Source organism: Palaemon carinicauda, unplaced genomic scaffold, assembly GCF_036898095.1.
Source record: "Palaemon carinicauda isolate YSFRI2023 unplaced genomic scaffold, ASM3689809v2 scaffold348, whole genome shotgun sequence".
Classification (NCBI taxonomy): Eukaryota; Metazoa; Arthropoda; class Malacostraca; order Decapoda; family Palaemonidae; genus Palaemon; species Palaemon carinicauda.
In genome coordinates, this window is record NW_027171162.1 from 140,001 (window position 1) to 164,277 (window position 24,277).

Below are 24,277 nucleotides of genomic sequence, written 5' to 3' on the forward strand. Positions count from 1 at the left end.
CCCTCGCTAAATATTAATGGCTCGTCATTTCAGCTCCGCCGAAAGTATAACTCCAAATAAATAGCGTGGTTTGTATTCCAGTTACGAAACAAATGACATTCGTAAATAATTAGTATTTTTCCCTAACTAATACAAACCTATAGTTATTGATATATAGATATAGCTTTTGGAGAAGAGAATCTGTAATAAAACAAGAATTACAATTATTTAATTCAGCTGAAAAATATTCACTAATAGGGTGAACCACTTATCCTCCGAAGGGATGTGTTCCATACGGAGAAGAAGCTGAAAAGTTAAAAATAAAAACGATTATAATTTCAATTAAATAACAGAAAAACTATCGGAAGCGCAACCTAACCCACGAACGGGAAAGGTGCTCCCCCCGTTAGTAGATTGTCGGAGGTCCATGAAAGGTGAACGGTCTAGAAAAAAGAAAGACCGTAGTCAATCTCTGAGAGGAAACACTCTCTTCGCTCAGTAAGCCATGTTTCCCGTAGAAAGAGGGAAAGGCGAAGACAACAACAGTTGAACGAGGAGGGTCCAAACGATGACGATTCCCCTGCGGCGGCAGCCGAGCCAACGGCAGTTGTATGCCGACGGGAAGACCGATGGACAAGGGGGGAGAAGTTGGAAGGGAAGGTTCCCTGGCCTTGCACAAGAGTCTTGAGAACCTGTCGTATATGTATCACACGTAAAGCACAAAAAAAAATATTAACCTTAGGTGCGTGGAACATCCGCACCCTTCAAGACGTGACGAACACCAACCGCCCGGAACGACGTACAGCCCTCGTCTGCAAGGAACTAGCCCGTTTCAATGTTGATGTGGCGGCTCTTAGCGAGACCAGACTACCCGAAGAGGGCAACATCAGGGAAGCTGGAACAGGCAACACCATCTTCTGGAAAGGCAAGGCCCTAGAGGAGCCTCGCATCCACGGTGTCGGCTTCGCCATCCGTTCCCAGCTAGTGCAGCAGCACAACCTCGCTCCCAAGGCCATCAGTGAGCGCCTGATGACTGTCCGCATCCCCATCACGCGGGACAGACATCTCACCCTGATCTCTGTCTACGCCCCGACTATGACCTCAACCGATGTTAACAAAGCTGCCTTCTACACCCAGCTCGACCGCACCATCCAGGCAGTGCCCGCCAATGACAAGCTCGTTGTGCTTGGCGACTTTAATGCCCGAGTAGGCAAAGACCATCGCCTGTGGGAGGGAATCATCGGCCGCCATGGCATTGGAAATTGCAACGCCAATGGCCAACTCCTACTGGGTCTGTGTGCAGAACACCAACTTGTGGTAACCAACACCATCTTCCAGTTACCAAAGCGACAAAAGACCACATGGAGACATCCATGGTCTAAACACTGGCACACCCTGGACTACGTCCTGACCAGAGCCAGAGACCGAGGAGACGTCCGCATCACCCGATCCATGCCCGGAGCGGACAACTGCTGGACGGACCACAGACTCCTCATCTCCCGACTCTCCGTGACGACCCTACGACCACCCAGAAGGGCACCTGACAGCGTACCACACCAACGCTTTGATTGTAGTAAGCTCCGCAACCCACAGGTGGCACAGAACTACAAGGAGGCCTGCGAACAATACCTCGCAGACCCTATGGGTCAGGCCACTGTCGAGCACCACTGGACCACCCTCAGAAACGCCATGGCCCGTGCCGCAGAGGAAACACTAGGCTTCACCACCAAGAAACGGCAGGATTGGTTTGATGAGAATGATGCTACCATCTCTCTTCTCATTGAAACCAAACGACAAGCACGCCTGACTTTGGAAAACCAACCAACAGCAGCTAACAAATGTGCTCACAAGGTGGCTGAAGCTGGTTGCCAAAGAGGTATCCGTGAAGCCCAGAACACCTGGTGGCAAAGAAAAGCTGCAGAAATACAGAGTTTCGCTGACCAACGTGACCTGCGCAGCTTCTATGCAGCAACAAAAGAAATATTCGGTCCCACACGGTCATCAGTGGGCAGCCTGAAGGACGCGGATGGGGCCACGACCATCACCGACAGCGAGGGCATCCTGGCCAGGTGGAGGTCTCACTTTGAGAACCTCCTCAATGACCAAGCAGACACCCCAGACGATCTCCTGCGAATGACCCCGCAGCATCCCGTCCGTCACTGGATGGCACTACCACCCTCCATCCATGACTTCAACAAGGCCCTGCAGCGCATGAAGCCCGGCAAAGCCCCAGGGCCAGACAACATCCCGTTGGAGCTCCTCACTCACGGTGGCCCCGGCTTGAGGAACCGTTTGATGCTTCTTATACTGAAAATATGGGAGACCAAGACCCCCCCCCAGTGACTTCCGCGATGCAAACATCACTACCATCTTCAAGAAGGGAGACAGGGAGAACTGTAACAACTACCGGGGAATATCACTACTAAGCATCGCGAGTAAGATTTTCGCTCGGATTCTCCTTGACCGCCTCCTTATTCTCGCAGAAGACGTCTTGCCAGAGTCCCAGTGCGGCTTTCGACCTTCCCGCGGGACCATAGACATGATCTTCTGTGCGCGACAAATACAAGAGAAGAGCCTCGAACAACAACAGCCCATAATGTTCATCTTCTGGGATTTGAAAAAGGCCTTCGACAAAGTACCTCGACCTGCCATGTGGGCTGTCCTCAAAAGATATGGCTGCCCACCCGATTTTGTCAAGCTGGTGCGTGCCCTCCATGACGGAATGGTTGGGAGAGTCTGCCACCAGAACTCTCTTTTAGACCCTTTCCCCATCAACGGCGGCCTGAAGCAGGGCTGTGTTCTGGCCCCGACGTGTTTCTCGCTATACACCGCAGCAATGCTCAACGAGATTCCCCCAGACACACCCTCAGTCGACCTACGTTTCCGCATGGATGGAGGCGCTTTCAACCTCGCTAGACTCCGCGCCAGAACCAAGACCACCTTGTGTGCAGTGCGAGAACTGCAGTATGCTGACGACAATGCCACCCCAGGTCAGACGGCAGAGGACCTGCAGTCGTTAGCTGATGCATACAACTCTGCCTACGAACGCTTTGGGATGCAAGTCAACTCAGACAAAACCAAGACCCTCGTCCAACATCCACCAGGACTGATGCTCCCCAACTTCAATACCACAGTGAATGACCAACCGTTAGAACAGGTGGACCAGATCTCCTACCTAGGGAGCATCCTAACATCAGCTCCCACAAGCAAAAAGGACGTGGAGAACAGGATCAGGGCAGCCCACTCCGCCTTTGGCCAACTCAACCGCCGTGTATTTAACAACCACGCACTAACAATGACCACCAAAATAATAGTGTTCAGGGCAGTAGTCCTCTCCACGCTCATGTATGCATGTGAAACATGGACGCTATATAGTAACGATCTTAAAAACCTAGAACGCTTCCAACAAATGAAACTGAGGCAGATCTTGAAAATCCCCTGGGAGAGCCACACCACCAACATTGAACTCTTAGAACGTGCCTCGCTGTCCAGCGTGGAGGCCACCATCATCCACCACCGCCTCCGCTGGATAGGACACGTGCATAGGATGGAGCCATCTAGGCTCCCAAAGAAAATATTCTACGGAGAACTGACCCAGGGCACCAGACCACGAGGATTGATTGATTGATTGATTGAAAGTTTTCTGGCATCCTGACATCTAAGGTCATTGACGCCGATACCATTTACTGTATATGAAAATTAAAAGAGAATTCGATTAAAACCATAAAAATTAAGAAGTCATTAAAATAGTTAAATAGTTTTCAGAAGACCTGCTTCTGAAATAAATCTAAAAATTCCGCTCGCATAGTAAGACACATCATGTCCAAGAATCTTGGCAAGGATAAACCTGCCATCCTCACCTCGAGCCTCAAACAGATATCTATTTCTTAAGTTAGTAAAATTAGGGCATTCGGTCAACAAATGCCTGACTGTTAAAGGTACTAAGCAGTCCTCGCAATACGGTTGGTGTTGGCCCTTCAGCAGAAACTCGTGTGTCAACCGTGTGTGACCAATACGGAGACGACAAAGAGTCGTCTCCCATTTTCGGGGAATCATGTTATACCTCCAAGGTGATATGATATTTGTTACTTCCCTCATTTTATTGCCGTCTTGACTGTCCCAGTGCTGTTGCCATTTATCACAAACCAATTTCTTGATGTAAGGTAGGAGATCGTTACATGGAATGGGATACCTCCTTGGTAGCAACTCGGATGCCGCATTCTTCGCCAGTAAATCTGCCTTCTCATTCCCAGACACACCTACATGTGCTGGAACCCAACAAAATCGAACAGTTATACCTTTCCGTCCAATAATAAAAAGCCATTCTAAAATCTTTAAAACTAGAGAGTTACTAGAATTAAAAACTTCTAAAGCTTGAAGAACACTCCTTGCATCACTAAAAATTGTAAAATTACCCTCCTTTTCCAAAGCTATTTTCTCAATAGCGGTTAATATGCCATACAGTTCGGCAGTAAATATGGAAGCTGTTAGAGGAAGTGCACCTCTACAATTAAAATCATTACTATGTACTCCAAATCCAACGCCAGCATCAGATTTGGAGCCATCAGTATATATAAAAGTCGATCCCCTATGTTCTTCGACATGTTCCATAAAAAGAGACCTGGATTCTAAGTCAGTCATATTCTTCTTAACTCCAATAAAGTATTTACAAAAAGATATGTCAGGTAATTTCCATGGAGGCGTTGATGATACCTTGAATGGAAGTACCTTATTTCTAATTATATCCAGACTATTTAAAAATCGTTTCACCCGAAAGCCATAAGGTTGAGGAGATTTTGGGTGCAACTCAAAGTATGATGCGTGTCTTACAAGGCTTGCAGTCTGAAAGGCTAGAGAGCTAGGGAGTCTTTGCAATCTAAACCAATACCGAAGAATGGAAGACATTCGGTAAAGGTCTAGAGGTAACTCTCCAGCATCAACAAGGAGACTTGGGATAGGCGAGGTTTTAAAAGCTCCAGTAGATAATCTAATACCTGCATGATGTATCGAGTCTAATATTTTTAACCGGCTTGGGGTGGCTGAAGAATATACCTCACAACCATAACTAATTTTGGAAAAAATCAAGGCCTTGTATAATTTTAAAATAGTATTGCGGTCTGCCCCCCATGATGTATGGGACAATACTTTTAAGATATTCAGAGCTTCAACACATTTAGCTTTTAGCGCTTTTAGGTGAGAAACCCATGTAAGTCTACAGTCAAATATCAAACCTAAAAATTTGGTTTCCGATACACATGGTATCCGTTGACCTTTAATGTATATATCCGGGTCTGGATGTACTCCCCGGATACGACAAAAATGGACAATGGTAGTTTTACTTGTCGAGAACTTAAATCCATTCATGTCAGCCCACTGGATAATTTTATCAATAGAGAGTTGGATTTTTCTCTCAACCATTGCCATTCTAGTGCCAGCAAATGATATTGAGAGATCATCCACAAATAGTGTTGAGAGAACATCCTGGGGAATGGCTGAGGATATCCCATTAATTGCTAGTGCAAAAAGGGTTACACTCAGCACACTACCCTGAGGAACTCCTTCTTCCTGGCACTTACTCTCTGATAGAGTTTCCCCCACTCTCACTTGAAAAACTCTACGTGAAAGAAATGCCTGAATAAATAGTGGCAGCTCTCCTCTCAATCCCAATTCATGAATGGTTTTAAGAATACCATATCTCCATGTGGTATCATATGCCTTTTCAAGGTCAAAAAATACTGTAACATGGTGCTGTTTGGAAGCAAAGGCTTCACAAATAGATGACTCTAGTCGTATCAACACATCAGTCGTTGAGTGCATTTTTCGGAATCCACATTGAATCGGTGATAAAATACCTTTCTTTTCAAGGTACCACATCAGCCTTGCATTGACCATCTTCTCCATGATTTTACATAAACAAGATGTCAATGCAATAGGACGATAGTTTGCTGCTAAAAACTTGTCTTTACCAGGTTTTAAAAAGGCTAAAATAATGGCTAGTTCCCAAACACTTGGGTAGTTATGATCATGCCATATTCTATTAATAATGCTTAAAATAAATAGCTTTGTATTAAAATGTACATGTTTAATCATTGCATATGGAATTCCATCGGGTCCAGGGGCTGTATCGTTGCAATGAGCAAGTGCGGAATCAAATTCTCTTTCAGTGAAAGGAGAATTATACGACTCTTCCCTTCTTGTTGCAAAATTTAAAATTTTCTTTTCTTCAGTGCTCCTATACTGGTGACCAGGGGCTCCTTCACACTTGCTGGATACATTTGAAAAATGATTAGCCAGGGCATTGCTAACTTCATTTGCTTCAGTTACATACTGGCCATTCACCTTCAACACTGGTGGTGGGTTGGGGGTGAATTTGCCAGCTATCTTTTTTACTTTCCTCCACACAGAAGATGGTGGTGTTCTACTGTTAATAGAGGAAACAAAAGACATCCATGACTGGCGCCTTGCTTCTTTCATGGCACGACGGAACTGTGCTCTACATTTCTTGTACATTATTAAATTCTCATCAGTTCTGCGTCTACGCAATCGTGTTAGAGATCTTCTTGTGGCTCTGTGGAGTGCAGTTAGTTCTGAGGACCACCACGGGACTGGTCGTTGTTTGAATAACCCTGTTGTTTTGGGAATTGAATTGACTCCTGCTGTATGAAGAGTTCCATTCAGTAGGTCTATGGCATCATCAACACTTTCAAACTGTTCTGCTCTCCCTTCGATTTCACTTAGCTCACAAAATTTAACCCAGTCTGCCTTGTCTAGATTCCAACGTGGCGATCTTTGCAAAGGCGGACCCTTGTTGGTGTTTATAATGATTGGTGCATGATCACTAGTATGCCAATCATCTAATGTCCTCCAATCAAAATCAAGAAGGCAGTTAGAGCTTGCAATTGAAAGGTCAATGCATGACAAAGTACCTGTCTGAACATGGAAGTGTGTGGGCTCTCCTGTATTAAGGAGTCCCACATCCTCATTCTCCACAATTGATGAGATAATATTGCCCCTTGTGTTGGCCAAAACATCACCCCATAAAGGATGTCTACCATTCATATCTCCCAGTAAGAGAAAAGGTTGAGGGAGTTGTTGAATGACCTCTGCTAAATCATCATATAAAATATTATCATTTGGAGGTAAGAACAGAGAGCATATTGTATATTTTCTCCCTATATCAATTTGTACAACAACTGCCTGCAGGGTTGTACGTATAGACATGGGTATTTGGGGAACATCTCGACGAATGTACATGAGACTTCCGCCATGGCTCCCTGCTTGTTGATTATATGGTGTTCTATAGCTAACATACTCTCGAGGACTAGGAGTGTTAGAATCAAGCATACTTTCCTGTAGACATACAATTATGGGGGAATGCTCATGAATTAGGAGCTTAAGTTCTTCATATTTCGCCCTCAAACCCTGACAGTTCCATTGCAAAATGGAGGAGAAAACTATGGATTATTTCTGGAAGACATCTTGGATGAGGTCTTCCCATTAGCAGTTTTTAATGTAACATTATTACCAGTATGTTTCTTCAGAGGTGGTCTTGTTATGTTGGGTTTAACGGTGTTTTTCTTTGTATTCTTTTTATCTATTTGTTGAGGTGGATGGTGGACCTCAACTTGAATTTCTGATTTATTCAGTCCATCTTCTGGTTCATTAGAAACATCAACAGACAAAACATCAAATTTATTTGATGTCATAACCTTAACGTTTCTAATGGAGGGTGGAGAGAGAGATGGAGGTCTCTCTCTTTTGCGATTAATAGATGGTGGGATTCGAGGTTTTTGCACCTTTCCCACAACAGGTGCATCAGGTAAGTTAGTCTTAAGTGGAACCTCCATCAGATCAGGCAAGGACATGGCCTGAGAGAGGTTTGTATTACTTTTTGTAATGGCGGCTGAAGGCTGTACAGCAATGGGCAATGACCTAGTGTTAATACACCGTGGTAAAGCCTCAGGAGGTGATAAGGTTACCTCGTTATTTGACATTTTGTCAGATAGTATACTTTTTTTTGAGCTATTGGCAGTGCTAGGTTTGTTTGATTTTAATGCCTTAGCATATGTATTTGATTTATTTAATAGTCTTTTGGCATGGGTCACACTTATGTGTTCTAAGTTTGATTTGTTGAGGGCAGCTTCCTCCAACTTATATAGCTCGCAAATCTTGTCTGTGGATTTGTGATTCGAGCTGCAATTTAAACACCTGGCTCCAAGTGCACACTCTCCATGGTAAGATTTGGAGCAAATACCACACATCTTCTCATTTTTGCAAACTTTGGACGGGTGCCCAAATTTAAAACAATTAAAGCATTGCAATGGCTTCTGCTTGAAGGGTCTTACTTTAATCCTTTCGTTCTCGATAATAATATGAAAAGGTACATCAGCATCCTGGAACGTAAGGATTATCATTGATGTACCTGGGACTTTATGAACTTTCCAAACATTTAATGGACACATGGCCAGTATTTCCTCCTCTGTAAAATCATATAGGTCTCTGTTAAAAACTACGCCCCTTCCGTAGCTAAAATTTAGGTGGGGTTTGACATCTAACTTAATGTCATCATTATTTATTTTCATATTGGACAATATTACCGACTGTGTACTGGATTTGGCATGGATAAGGAAACTATTTTTTCCGAAACGAGATATATCGCCTGGTGCAATAGTTCCTACTTTTTTCTGAATCAATTTGCATATTTTAAAATAATTCCCTGTAACCCCCTTTGATTCAGCTATAAGCCACATCGGTGGTTTTGGATTTCTCTGGGAGGGCATGACTAAATCTGTGCCTTTTTCCAACCAATCGGCAGGCCTGTACACATCTAAATCTTTTGGTACCTTATCGCAGAGAGCAGCCGCGACATTCAAGTTATTAATTTTAATATTATTCAAATTACTTATTGCACTAAATGCTTCGTCATAACTACTATAAGATATCCATGAATCCCAAGTTTCAGCTTCAAGTTTCATCCTTATTTCTTTTATGCATCCATAGCATTCAAATGCTTTACATAGATCATCATAATTTGTTTCTATTGAAATTTGTGTAACATGGAGGATTCGAAGTTTCCTCGTGTTACCCAAATTACTCGATTTAGAAATATCAGTAGAATGGTCCTTTCCCGTTCCGAGGTCATCAACAGAGCTATCCCTTATCACATTAGCAGAGGTCGTCAACAGTGCCGGGGGAGAGTCAGCGTATCCAGGGGATGGGGGTTCGTTCCTTAAAGAATCCATAATAGTAAAGAGAGGGAAAAGAGTTAGTTTGATGTACCTGCTCGAGAATGTTAGGCCATCGCGCGTCGGAAAGGAAATTTGCACTCTCTACTATCGGCACAATGAGAGTATACTTCCCAGATGGTCCACTCCATACCCTACCCGAAGGATAGCATCAAAACAGATATAGAGGCACAGGTGTAAGCTGAACCCGCCTGTTAGGACTGAGACCAAGAAATTATGGAATCATCCTCCCCATATCTATAATGACGGGCTTCCGGCCAAAAGCCGAGAGTCCTACCCCATGCATTGGATCCCCCTGGATTCCGAAGACCCAACACTTGAGAATAGTTCCGCCAAAAAGGTCCAAACCATCTGCGGGATGGCTGAAATCATCCAATACTCTCATATATAGCTTTGAATGCAAACACCTCCCAACCGCGATACCTCCTCTCACTCATCAAAGCAGGCAGCAATAAAGGATGTATGAACATCCCCGCCGGGGCTACAATGGATGTGAAAACATCCAAGCCATAGGAGAAAAGAAAAAAAAAAAAATAAATAAATAAATAAATATATATGTACATAATATATACACACACATATAATGAGGGAAATTTTTCTCATAGAGTTTGGAAAGCAAGACTAAAGAAATTTTGTGAAATTAGGATAAGGTTGAAGTAGTATTGAGAAAAAGAAAAAGGTAAAAGAGAGAAATTTAGATTCGAACTGGGGGAGCAATTTCCCCAAGTTCGAGAGCCCTCTTGCCCGTCACCAAGTTTCAGCACGGGAATTAAATGCCGTGCTGAAGCTTAATGACTTCATCAAGGCATTCTCTCATTAAGAGGGAGACCACGAGGAGCCCCGAAAATGCGCTATAAAGATCAACTAAAGCGCACCCTGGCTCTAACTGACATCGATCCTTCCTCATGGGAAGAAACAGCCAGGGACAGGAAAACCTGGAGGAGTACAGTACACCAAGGCACCGTGGACTTCGAGGAGAGGAGGAGACAAAATGAGGAGGCTAGGAGGAGAATAAGGAGAGAGCGATTAGAACAGCCCCGCCCACCACCTACCCTCCCTTGTGAACACTGTCCGCGACTCTTCCACCACACACTAGGACTTAACAGCCACATCAGGCATAAGCACCCACCCCATAGATAGGAGGCTGATGGCTAACGACAGAACCCAATACTCGGACACGAGTGGGCGCCGACGACGACGAAAGCACAAACACTGAAACGGAAACTTACAACATTTCAATACATATAAATTTACATAAACAATAGGAATGTTTTATTATATATATATATATATATATATATATATATATATATATATATATATATATATATATATATATATATATATATAAGAAAAAGCAAGTTAAGAAAAAATTGATGGCAGTTCAGAATAGGCGAGGAGGAAGAGCGGAAACAACCGCTCTCCATCCGAGCCAAAAGTGAGCTAAATCACCAGTGTGAGAGTGGGAGTGGTAGCAAGCTACCACCCCTAACCCCAGCTAACTAGTGGTGTGGGTAATTAACCCTCGCTAAATTTTAATGGCTCGTCATTCCAGCTCCGCCGAAAGTATAACTCCAAATAAATAGCGTGGTTTGTATTCCAGTTACAAAACAAATGCCATTCGTAAATAATTTGTATTTTTCCATTACTAATATAAACCTGTAGTTATTTATATATAGATATAGCTTTTGGCGGAGAGAACCTGTAATGAAAGAAGAATTACAATTATTTAAATCACCTAAAAAATATTCACTTAATAGGGAGAACCACTTATCCTCAGGCGAAGACAACATCAGTTGAACGAAGAGGGTCCACACGATGACGATTCTCCTGCGGCTGCAGCCGAGCCAACGGTACTTATATGCTGACGGGAAGACCGATGGACAAGAGGGGAGAGGTTGGAAGGGAAGGTTCCCTGGCCTTGCGCAAGAGTCTTGAGAACCTGTCGTATATGTATCACACGTATAGCACAAACACTGAAAAGGAAACTTACAACATTTCAATATATATAATTATACACAAACAATAAGAATGTTTTATTATATATATATATATATATATATATATATATATATATATATATATATATATATATATACACATATATATATATATATATATATATATATAAAGAAAAACAAGTTAAAATAAATTAATGGCAGTCCAGAATAGGCGAGGAGGAAGAGCAGAAACAACCGCTCTCCATCCGAGCCAAAAGTGAGCTAAATCACCAGTGTGAGTGGGAGTGGTAGCAAGCTACCACCCCTAAGCCCCGCTAACTAGTGGTGTGGGTAGTTAACCCTCGCTAAATTTTAATGGCTCGTCATTTCAGCTCCGCCGAAAGTATAACTCCAAATAAATAGCGTGGTTTGTATTCAAGTTACGAAACAAATGACAATAGCTTTTGGTGGAGAGAACCTGTAATAAAACAAGAATTACAATTATTTAAATCAGCTGAAAAATAATCACTAATAGAGAGAACCACTTATCCTCAGGAGGGAAGTGTTCCCCACGGAGCAGAAGCTGAAAAGTTAAAATTAAAAACAATTATAATTTCACTTAAATAACTGACGAAAACTATCGGAAGCGCAACCTAACCCGCGAACGGGAAAGGTGCTCCCCCCGTTAGTAGACTGTCGGAGGTCCAAGAAAGGTGAACGGTCTTGAGAAGAGAAAGACCGTAGTCAATCTCTGAGAGGACACTCTCTCTTCGCTCAGTAATCCATGTTTCCCATAGAAAGAGGGAAAGGCGAAGACAACAGATGAACGAGGACGGTCCAAACGATGGCGATTCCTCTGCGGCGGCAGCCGAGCCAACGGTAGTTATATGCCGACGGGAACACCGATGGAAAAGGGGGGAGAGGTTGGAAGGGAAGGTTGAAAACCTGTCGTATATGTATCACACGTAAAGCACAAAAACTGAAAAGGAAACTTACAACATTTCAATAGATATATATATATACATAAACAATAAGAATATTTTATCATATTTATATATATAAAAATTAAGTTAAAAGAAAAAATTAAAGGCAGTCCAGAATAGGCGAGGAGGAAGAGCGGAAACAACCGCTTTCCATCCGAGCCAAAAGTGAGCTAAAACACCAGTGTGTGAGTGGGAGTGGTAGCAAGCTACCACCCCTAACCCCCGCTAACTAGTGGTGTGGGTAGTTAACCCTCGCTAAATTTTAATGGCTCGTCATTTCAGCTCCGCCGAAAGTATAACTCCAAATAGATAGCGTGGTTTGCATTCCAGTTACGAAACAAATGACATTCGTAAATAATTTGAATTTTTCCCTAACTAATACAAACCTGTAGTTATTTCTATAAAGATAGAGCTTTTAGCAGAGAGAAGCTGTAATAAAACAAGAATTACAATTATTTAAATCACCTAAAAAATATTCACTAAGAGGGAGAACCACTTATCCTCAGGCGAAGACAACATCAGTTGAACAAGGAGGGTCCAAACGATGACTATTCCCCTGCGGCGGAAGCCGAGCCAACGGTAGTTATATGCCGACGGGAAGACCGATGGACAAGTGGGCAGAGGTTGGAAGGGAAGGTTCCCTGGCCTTGCACAAGTGTCTTGAGAACCTGTCGTATATGTATCACATGTATAGCACAAACACTGAAAAGGAAACTTACAACATTTCAATACATATCTATATATATAACCAATAAGAATGTTTTATTGTATGTATATATATATATACATATATATATATATATATATATATATATATATATATATATATATATATATAGTATACTGTATATAAGGAAAATTAAGTTAAAAGAAAAAAAATTAATGGCAGTCCAGAATAGGCAAGGAGGAAGAGCGGAAACAACCGCTCTCCATCCGAGCCAAAAGTGAGCTAAATCACCAGTGTGTGAGTGGGAGTGGTAGCAAGCTACCACTCCTAACCCCCGCTAACTAGTGGTGTGGGTAGTTAAGCCTCGCTAAATTTTAATGGCTCGTCATTTCAGCTCCGCCGAGAGTATAACTCCAAATTAATAGCGTGGATTGTATTCCAGTTACGAAACAAATGACATTCATAAATAATTTGTATTTTTCTCTAACTAATTCAAACCTGTAGTTATTTATATATATAGATATAGCTTTTGGCAGAGAGAAACTGTAATAAAACAAGAATTACAATTATTTGAATCAGCTGAAAAATATTCACTAATAGGGAAAACCACTTATCCTCCGAAGAGAAGTGTTCCACACGGAGAAGAAGCTGAAAAGTTAAAATTAAAAAATTATAATTTCACTTAAATAAATGAGACAAACTATCGGGAGTGCAACCTAACCCGCGAACGGGAAAGGTGCTCCCCCCGTTAGTAGACTGTCAGAGGTCCATGAAAGGTGAACGGTCTTGAGAAGAGAAAGACCGTAGTCAATCTCTGAGAGGAAACACTTTCTTCGCTCAGTAATCCATGTTTCCCGTAGAAAGAGGGAAAGGCGAAGACACGAACAGTTGAACGAGGAGGGTCCAAACGATGACAATTCCCCTGCGGCGGCAGCCGAGCCAACGGTAATTATTTGCTGACGGGAAGACCGATGGACAAGGGGGGACAGGTTGGAAGGGAAGGTTCCCTGGCCTTGCGCAAGTCTTGAGAACCTGTCGTATATGTAGCACACGTACAGTATAGCGCAAACACTGAAAAGGAAACTAACAACATTTTAATACATATATATACTGTATACATAAATAATAAGAATGTTTTATCATATATATATATATATATATATATATATATATATATATATATATATATATATACATATATATATACTATATATATATATATATATATATATATATATATATATATATATATATATATATATATATATATATATATATATATATATATAAAATATATATATATAAAAAATATATATATACATATATATATATATATATATATATATATATATATATATATATATATATATATATATATATATAATATATATATATATATATATATATATATATATATATATACACACACACACAGTATCTGTATATCTATCTATATCTACATCTATATATATATATATATATATATATATATATATATATATATATATATATATATATATCTATATCTATAAGGAAAAGGAAGTTAAAAGAAAAAATTAATGTCAGTCCAGAATAGGTGAGGAGGAAGAGCGGAAACAACCGCTCTCCATCCGAGCCAAAAGTGAGCTAAATCACCAGTGTGTGAGTGGGAGTGGTACCAAGCTACCACCCCTAACCCCTGATAACTAGTGGTGTGGGTAGTTAACCCTCGCTAAATTTTAATGGCTCGTCATTTCAGCTCCGCTGGAAGTATAACTCCAAATAAATAGCGTGGTTTGTATTCCAGTTACGAAACAAATGACATTCGTAAATAACTTGTATTTTTCCCTAATACAAACCTGTAGTTATTTATATATAGATATAGCTTTTGGCAAAGTTGAAAGGTAGCCGCCAATTAGACTTTTGGAGCGAGGTGGCAACCTTACCCATAGCTTGGGTAGGGGTTGGCTTGTGGTACCAGTCACCTGTAAATATTATCATGGAGGGATTTACTAGTCACCTTTTTTTTGGGCTGGTAGAGATCAGACGTACCTTTTTTAAATTCTCCTGTGCCAGCCTCCTCACGGTATCAGCCCCCTTCCCGTGTCAGCCTCGTCCCCCTGGCATAAATCGAACCTGAAAAATATGAACCTGTTATTTAAAGATTCTTAAATCCTTTTGAGTAGTTATATCGACGAGAACATTGGAATGACAAAGTCTATTAATTGCTATTTCATCACTAATAACCCTTTTACCCCCAAAAGGACGTACTGGTACGTTTCAAAAAACCCATCCCTTTACTGCCATGGACGTACCAGTACGTCCTTGCAAAAAAATGCTATAAATTTTTTTATTTTCATATTTTTGATAATTTTTTGAAAAAATTCAGGCATTTTCCAAGAGAATGAGACCAACCTGACCTCTCTATGACAAAAATTAAGGCTGTTAGAGCAACTTAAAAAAATATATACTGCAAAATGTGCTGGGAAAAAAATAACCCCTAGGGGGTTAAGGGTTGGAAATTTCCAAAGAGCCTGGGGGTAAAAGGGTTATACTAGAATTAAATGCGAATGACACGGCTAATGTTAGTGTGGGCAGCTCAACATTACCGCTTGCCAGTACATACGTTCTTGGTGTTTTTGTTTTCTGGTGAGCTCGGAACAAGTCCCATTATATTTAAACATTTTGACAGAAAACATGCTTTCCTCTAGTAAATAAAGTGATTTAACCGGTTTTCACCTTAATTTCAACCGCAACAACAACAACAACCAGTTCGGCTACTTGAAGTTAGTCGAACTATTTGTTCTGCTTGTTTGCGGTTAAAATGAAGGTCAAATTCGGTTAAATCATGTTATTTACTACAGCAAAACATATATTTTCTGTTCGAAATGATACCATACGTTCTTGTTATTTTTGTTTTCTGGTGAGCTCGGAACAAGTCCCATTATATTTAAACATTTTGACAGAAAACATGTTTTCCTCTAGTGAATAAAGTGATTTAACCGGTTTTCACCTTAATTTCAACCGCAACAACAACAACACCCAGTTCGGCTGCTTGAAGTTAGTCGAACTGGTTGTTCTGTTTGTTCGCGGTTAAAATGAAGGTCAAATTCGGTTAAATCATGTTATTTACTACAGGAAAACATATATTTTCTGTTCGAAATGATACCCTATGTACTGATAAGCAGTAATGGCGCCGGGTGGGATTCAACCGAAATATTACAGGTGTAATGGACTGTTTTTCCCCAAGGGGAAAATATGGCCCAGGATAATATCCCTCCCTCTGGTCCAAGATTCCCCCTTTGCTTGGTGGAGGTTACCATTATTTCGAACGGGGGGGGGGGGGGGAACAGACCATTACGCCCGGTCGTAAAAGTAGGTAATTAATTTCTTTAATTTTAATGATTTTAAGAGTGCGCAGTTCGACATTACCTCTTGCCAGTACAAGTTTGGGTAAATGTCTAGGAGAAGGCCGCACCCGTTTTTCAAGTATCAACGACGAAAAACGGCAAAAAACCACCAGATGAGGAAATGAATAAAAAAGAAACAGACTTAACTCTTACACACAAAATGTAAGCATAAACCTACTACTACAATTATGGGGGACCCCAGTGGGAAGCAGGGTTTTTGGGTGGGGAGAGGATGAGAAAAGTGATTTTTCGGGGCACTACCGAACCTAATACAACCACCTAACCTACCCTGGGGGCCGTGTACCCCTACTCCGCCCGCCCTGCGACCCCCCCCTTAAGGCCACAGTGATTTTCAGGGCACCACCGAACCCAAGACACCTATCTAACCTAACCTAGGGGCCCTGTACCCCTACCTAGGCCTACCGGGGGGGGGGACCTTCTGCCCCCTCCCCCCCCCCTTAAGGCCACTACCTAACACATCCATCAAACCAAATCCAAAGTGATGGTACTGCTGTATACATCGTTATACTATCACCATTATAATATACTCCATAAATTAATTAAGCTTACCTTAAACTGTTGGTTGATAAAGATGCATGCAACGTGAAGTAGGAAGTGGCCAGGTACCCGACGAAGTGTTTTTTCCCCCTACCAAATTTCGGCACTAAATTCTTCACGTCCCGCCACTTCCTCTCCACAGTATTGGTATGAGCCTGTGTCTGGGGATCAACAAAGTGAAGGCTGTGGTTAACAGTCAAATGCTTAAAACCTTCGGTATGATTACAGTTTCAACCATTATGGGAAATCTATTATATTAATATTTTTCCCGAGTAAAGCAAGTCTTTTGTACTATTTCTGTATAATATTATCTGTCGCAAATGCCTAGTTCTTTATATATCGACGATCAAACTCACGCTACTCATGTCTTCCTCCCAGATTTTTTCTGTCTGTTGTTATTGTTGACTGTGTCTAGGTTTTGCTCAAATGAACCCTGTAAGCACTATAATCCGCAGACAAACTAGTTCACTATGAAGTCTTACACATTTGGCCAATCACATTGCCTATCCACTATGACGTCATACATGTTTGGCCAATCATAGCGCGACAATACATTATCTTACCCAGGCATTTCATTTCGTTCTTAGACATGGAGGCCATAGCAAGCACGTCATCTCATGTTGCAATAGAAGTTGAAATTCCATCTTCTTGTCCTGACTGTTTCCTAACTTACAATGAATTTGTTGTAACTTATTCAGGGAATATTGAAAAACTAGTGGATTTGTGCCAGAGACAATTTAATTTTACAAAATAAAAATTGTCCTGCATGTCAAGGAACCTTCGCAACGGCTTCACGTTTTCCCCAAAGCACCAGCACATCTTTATGAATCAACAGTTTAAGGTAAGCTTCATTAATTTATAGAGTATATTATAATGGTGATAGTATAATGATGTATACAGCAGTACCATTACTTTGGATTTGGTTTGATGGATGTGTTAGGTAGTGGCTGTAAGGGGGGGGGGGGGGGGGGTCGCAGGGGCTAGGCCTAGGTAGGGGTACAGGTCCCTAGGTTAGGTGGTTGTATTAGGTTCGGTAGTGTCCCGAAAATCACTGTGGCCTTAAGTGAGGGTCGCAGGGGGGCGGAGCCCCACCGGTAGGCCTAGGTAGGGGTACAGGGCCCCTAGGCTAGGTTAGGTGGGTTTATTAGGTTCAGTAGTGCCCTGAAAATCACTGTGGCCTTAAGGGGGAGTCGCAGGGGGGGGCGAAGCCCCCCCCACCCGTAGGACTAGGTAGGGGTATAAGGGGAGGGGTGGTGGAAGGATAAGTATTCATTTATTGCAAATATAATTTGACGCCCCCCCACCCAAAACCCCGGTTCCCACCTGGTGTCCCCCATAATTGTTGGGATGAAGTAGGGTCTTTCTGCATTACAACATATGAAACAAAAACAATAAAAACACGGAAAAACTTGTTTTAACTCCAATTACATAGTAAATCTCTAAATCGGATGGCTTGCGGTCAAAATAAACGTTAAATCCGTTGAAGCTACACTATTTCTGATGCAACAAATATATTTTTATTCCAGTTTCCCCATAATGGTTGAAACTGTAATTTTACCAAACCTTCCTCTGCCAGACAGTTACTGTATATGCTCGCCAACAGTCAGAAATTATGGTTGTGCCTGGCTCGATCCTCTCCTTAATCAGCGAGAGCAGGGTGTCACGATCCCGGGTTTCCACGGGGACCAGAAAAAACTCGTGATTCGCGGCAAATACCACCAAATACCCACGGGCCGTCTATTACTCGGTCAACGTTATATTTCCGTTTGCCGAATTTTGACTCGTCAATTTCCACTGTGCAATTGTTGCCGCCAATTTTCTTACTGCGCCGAAATACCCAATTAATTACAACTTCCCTGCAAAATGACGACCAATCGCATACAGTATCTTTATTTAATTTTAATTCAGAAATGGCCACTTCGTAGCAAAACCAGTTTTGAACCCACAAAACTAAATTTTAAATTAGTTTCAATGTCCAGTTTTCCTTTGGAGAACCAGGTACCCACAAACAAAGACACTTTATAAGAACAACGCTTACGTCTACGTCCTTTCGTAATGTAAGATTTATCACACCTAAAACTATGTTTCTTGTAATCAACCCTACACACTTCGTGACAATGTGGACAATTTTTATTTTGTAAAATTAAATTGTCTCTGGCACAAATCCACTAGTTTTTCGATATTCCCCAAATAGGCTAAAACAAATTCACCGTAACTTAAGAAACAGTCAGCACAAGAAACTGGAATTTCAACTTCTTGTGCAATATCAGATGACGTGCTTGCTACGGCCTCCATGTCTAAGAACGAAATGAAATGGCTGGGTAAGAAAATGTATTGTCGCACTGTGATTGGCCAAACGTGAAGACGTCATAGTGAACTAGTTTTACTGCGGGTTATAGTAGTTACAGGGCTCATTTGAGCTAAAAACAAGACACAGTCAACAATAACAACAGACTTAGAAAAAATCTGGGAGGAAGACAAGAGTAGCGTGAGTTTGATCGTCGATATTTCGACTATTATTGAATTTCACTAAATTATCTCACTCATATACCACTATTTACATACATTTCTACACATTCTAGTAAAAATAAATTGAATATCACTGATATCTTCATGCGGCCGTCTCCTAGACATTAACCCAAGTTTGTGACCTGGGAAGGGGTCTAGTGGCTTGCCTCGGCTAGGGGTTGTGACCTGGGAACTTCTAGGTTAGGTTAGGTGGGTTTGTTAGGTTCTGTACCTTTTTGTACCTTTTTATATTTTGTGAAAAGGGTATATGGTAAAATGCTTTAAAATACACGTTTCATATTATCGCAGCATTGCTAACGTTAGGAATGGCATCGTACCGTTGCGTTACATTGTATATATGTATATGTATATGTATATATATATATATATATATATATATATATATATATATATATATATATATATATATATATATATATATATATATATTATATATATATAATAATGATAAATTTTGCACATTTTGACGTGTTTTTCATATTCAAATGAGCCATATATATTCTAGATATATTAATGTCTGGATTCTCTTAACGACCTCGGGATCAGAGCCCCAGGCGAAATCACACAAAGACAAGAGCTTGGCTCCGGCCGGGAATCGAACCCTGGTCGGCAAGCTCTTGTCTTTGTGTGATTTCGCCTGGGGCTCTGATCCCGAGGTCGTTAAGAGAATCCAGACATTAATATATCTGAAATATATATGGCTTATTTGAATATATATATATATATTTATTCCTAATATTTCGTCAAACTTACCATTGATTATTTAATTCATCAAAATAGTTTCTCTGTAACAGAGGGTGGGGAAGTGGCCTAGGGTGGGGGTGGGGAAATATCTTAGGGCTGAAACTCCACCTTGGGGAATAACAGCCCGGGTTGCTTTTCCAGGGGAAAATCGATCCTAAGCTAATTTACCCTGTAATACAATAAAATAATGCCGTTTTCAATATCGAAATGTAATGTTACTGTAATAAATTGTACAAAAATATATGCGAAATATATGCGTTGGATAACACAGGGTGGGAGGCCAAGAAAGATCGTAGTATTGGGGTACTATCAGAGCATTAATCATTGGATAACGTTATAAATTTCGATCAAATATGGCCTAAAATGTGTTTTGATGCAAAATTGAATCTATAAATAATAATTACTAAGGCGTCTAATTAAGCTCCGCAATCTATGGTCCACACAATCTAGTTTATTCGAAATATGAACTGTGTATGGCAGCCATTTGGATTGGAGAATTACGCTATTTTCATGCAGTATATTACACGTTTCCCGATTAAATGTACAATTTAATTAACATAAAATGAATGTAGACACCGCACCAACATGTGAAATAACTTACATCAGGTTAATTTAGGAGAAAAAACACCGAAAATAGAAGACAGAATTCGCCTTCAACACAATGACAACAAACTTTGCCGGGTTCGCCCCCTCTGAAGATGTTCCAATAATACGTGAAAGGATATATTAATGTTTAAAAATTATTTTAAATACGTAATAAACTCCTATAAATTATATAAAATAACTCTAAAATTAATATAGATTTGTTTTCCGAATATTATAAACTATATAGCTCGTCTGAAATTATAATTTATAGTTTCTATATTCAGTTGAGGACGTAGCACGAAAGTCTTATAAAATGGCCTCCTGATGATTCAAATCCTCTTTGCTTATTATAACAACAAATTTCTTTGTTTATAACATTTTAAGTTATAAAAAAGGCATTTCATAGTAATTAAGTTGAATTTAGTTAATTATTAATGAATATTCACTACTGTAAATATATATATTTAACCTAAAACACAATATAAGTTATGAATATTGTTAGCAGACTACAAAATTGATTACCCAATTGTTTTATGTAACCTTACATTTATCTTTTATGAAAAAACGACTTATCTATTATATTTAATGATTATATATTACGTAAAATGTGTCCAATATAATAAAACTGATCTAAGATGTATGTAATAAAGAATATATTTACTTTCATTGACAGCCCTAATGCACGACTGTATATTCTTTAGACATACATTGGTAAAACCATATTTAAAAAATAATTATAGCAAATTTTGCCTTTCTGGGGATTATTCAAACTTTAAAAAAACATAATAAAATCTATATTTCCTAAATTATCACCAAAATGATATAATTATAACCAATTTTGTCAATTACTGATACTCTCTTTGGATTTTAAGCTAGAAAACTTGAATGCATTTTGTTCATATTGTTCGGTAAAGCAATGCTATATATATATATATATATATATATATATATATATATATATATATATATATATATATATATATATATATATATATATATATATATATATATATATAAAGTCTAGACATAAGGAAGGTAAAAAGAATGACCAAGACAGAAATGAAATCAGAAACCAGAAAGTAGGATACTGAAAAGAAGAAAGAAATAAAAAGTAAAGTGAGCTTAGCAATATATAGAGAGTGGAAGAAAGAAATTAAAGAAGAAATTTACGCTAACACAATTGCTACAGTGATATTTTTAGAGCAAGGATCAATACGTTAAGACTAAACTTTGTGGTAGACTTTTAAGATCTTGAAGGCCCTTTTCCTTCAGCCTTAGAAAAAGACAGACGGTCGATCTGGCATAAAAAAAAACTACCCATGGAAAAGGCTTGTAGCTTGGATGCTGGGAGCTTAATGATTGTATCAAAGGATACTAACTTTACATTCATCAAAACTGCGTACTCCTATGAACAAGACGGAAAAGTTTTATTGGTGTGGCTGGATTTTATCAGAAGTTCTGTCCGAACATTTATGTAGTTGCTGTACCTCTGAACTTTTGATTAATCTCATCACAGCTATGGTCTGTCCTAAGTGAACAGACAGTCAACGTGGCTTCGATGCTATCAAAGCTTACATGAGTGTTGAAGGAACCTGAATTTGACAAGCTGTTTGTTAACAAAGTAGATGCTTATGATGTGGCTGAAGGAGCAGTTTGGCTTGGACTAGTGACTTGATTTATAAAGTTTCTTTTTCTTAAAATAAACTGAAGCCTCCTCAGTTCCTATGGTGCAGTGAATATCCTAAAGAAATTCTATAGGGAAGATTGTTGAAAATTCAGAAAGTTAAACATGGCTACTGAGATTACAGGTGATAAAACTTCCTACCATAAAAGTTTAACTTTGTAAATTTTAAATCTCCAATATTGCAGTACATCCCAACTTGAAAAGGAATGTAGTTGTCATTTTAACTTTTTTTTTTTGCTGACATTGTATATTTTTGTTTATAAAATTTCTAGTGTAACATATTTTGTTAATTGGATCTACAATGTTCTGTCCCCTATCAAGGGGAGGGATGCTATGAATAATCTCTTAACGTTAGTCTTTTTTGTTTCCCATTATGCATTTTCATGAAAATTTATAATTGGTTGAACTGTTATAGTTTTAGTTATTCCTGCTGGGGTATAGATTAATCTTAAAGTTGGAATTTGTTTTAAGAGTAGATTCACCGTCTGTGTAACTGTAAAGGCTTAATCTCTATCTCAAAATAAGTCTTAATTTGCTCCGGAAGTTTTTTTTTTTATAATTACTTTAATCTTTTAGTTGAACCGTTTGTTTCTTTTTAGTTATTCGTTCTGTTTTTTTCAAATAAAAAGAAAGTTGGTTTACCTTTAGTTTTTCTCTTATGTACCAAATCTAATTAGTGGACAGATTCAGCATTGTTACCAGTAGAGTAACACTACACATTATGTGTGTGTATATATATATATATATATATATATATATATTATATATATGTATGTATATTATATATATATATATATATATATATATATATATATATATATATATATATATATATACAGAGTATATATATATACTGTATATATATATATATATATATATATATATATATATATATATATATATGCATATGTATAAATATATTTATGTATATATATATATATATATATATATATATATATATATATATATATATATATATATATTTGCATATAATATATCTATAAATATATTTATATATATTATATATAAATATATATATATATATATATATATATATATTATACATTATATAAATATATTTATGTATATATTATATATATATATAAATATATTTATACATATACACTTCGTTCTTTACTCGTAAAGACATCTCTCAAAAAGGTTTAAAGCAAGGCTGAGGGACAGATGATAGAAATGCCCCTTAGTCCCCTGCACTCCTTAGGTGGGAGAAGGGTGTGAATAAGAAAGCTTAAATCCAGAGTAAGCTTAACTTTATGGAAACTGTGACATTTAATTAGAATGGAAAATTAGAGCAGCCTTTGGCAGGTCTCGTAAAATATGACCTGGATATGTGTGCACTCGTTGAAAAAACTGACTGGATTTGAAAGAAAGTCCTAGATGGAGGAAATTGGTTGCTGTCTTCATATAAGTCTAGAAATTCATATGAGTTAATTTAATTTCCCAATAGAGTAACTGGAAACGAGTATATAGTAAAAACATCAGGATTTTTTTGTACTGGGATGATAGGTTTATATGATATTGAATAACGATAATTATATTGTTTGCCATAGTACATAAACATATCGAAGAATGGTGTGATATTAATAACACATCAGTCATTTGGTAGTGAAGGTTTGAGACCTGCAGTTACAAGGAGAAAACCATGGATATCAAATAGTGGGTTACTATGAAAAAGACTAAGAAATTGAAAGCTTTCGAGGAAGTGATGAAAATTACAAGGTAGAACATGCCAAGCATTCCAGTATTGATAATGAAGTCAATAGAAAACCCAGGAATGGCTGGAGAGAATACTCTGACAGGAAAACTGGTAAGGCTGACAAAGCTATGAATTCAGGGAGTGGCTATGGTGTAAGAATCGTTCATGGAATTATTAATGAGTTCTCGACGAGGGCAAAGAAAGGGCAAATGCCCGTTAAAAAGAGAGAGGGATCTGTTATAACAGATGATTAAGAA

At 39.2% G+C, this 24,277-nt stretch overlaps 1 long non-coding RNA gene across 2 annotated transcripts in view; it reads right to left on the minus strand.

Moving 5' to 3' along the window:
• The window catches only part of LOC137636653 (uncharacterized), a 55,445-nt gene extending 34,702 nt beyond the window's left edge, over nt 1–20,743 (minus strand). Inside the window, exons 1-3 of one of the 2 annotated variants that reach the window (XR_011043178.1) lie at nt 20,636–20,723; nt 16,774–16,922; nt 14,846–14,929 (exon numbers count right to left, since the gene is read on the minus strand). This is a non-coding gene — a long non-coding RNA (uncharacterized lncRNA). Of the gene's footprint in view, nt 1–14,845; nt 14,930–16,773; nt 16,923–20,635 lie in introns of both variants that reach the window. The other variant, XR_011043177.1, reaches the window with a different exon arrangement.
• Between the last annotated feature and the right edge of the window lie 3,534 nt (nt 20,744–24,277).